We start from the raw sequence: 210 nt of genomic DNA, 5'->3' as shown, positions 1-210 counted from the left end.
CCTTTGCAAGTGACGGGGGTGCCTGTAGACTATCTCCAATTGTTAACAGGGGTCGGGAAAGAAGCTTAGAGAAAGGTAGAAGCCGCTGAACAATATCGTGCTAATGTGAAGAATAAAGCCAAGTTTGTAAAGGGAGCAGAATGTCTAAAGGATGAGGGTGAAGTTAAAGTAGAGCAGGGGGGAGAGAAGGATCCTATGTACCTAATCATG

This window comes from Cystoisospora suis, assembly GCF_002600585.1.
Source record: "Cystoisospora suis strain Wien I chromosome Unknown contig_3143, whole genome shotgun sequence".
In the NCBI taxonomy this organism is placed as follows: Eukaryota; Apicomplexa; class Conoidasida; order Eucoccidiorida; family Sarcocystidae; genus Cystoisospora; species Cystoisospora suis.
The sequence above is the reverse complement of the archived record's forward strand: the minus strand, read 5'-3'. Positions refer to the sequence as shown.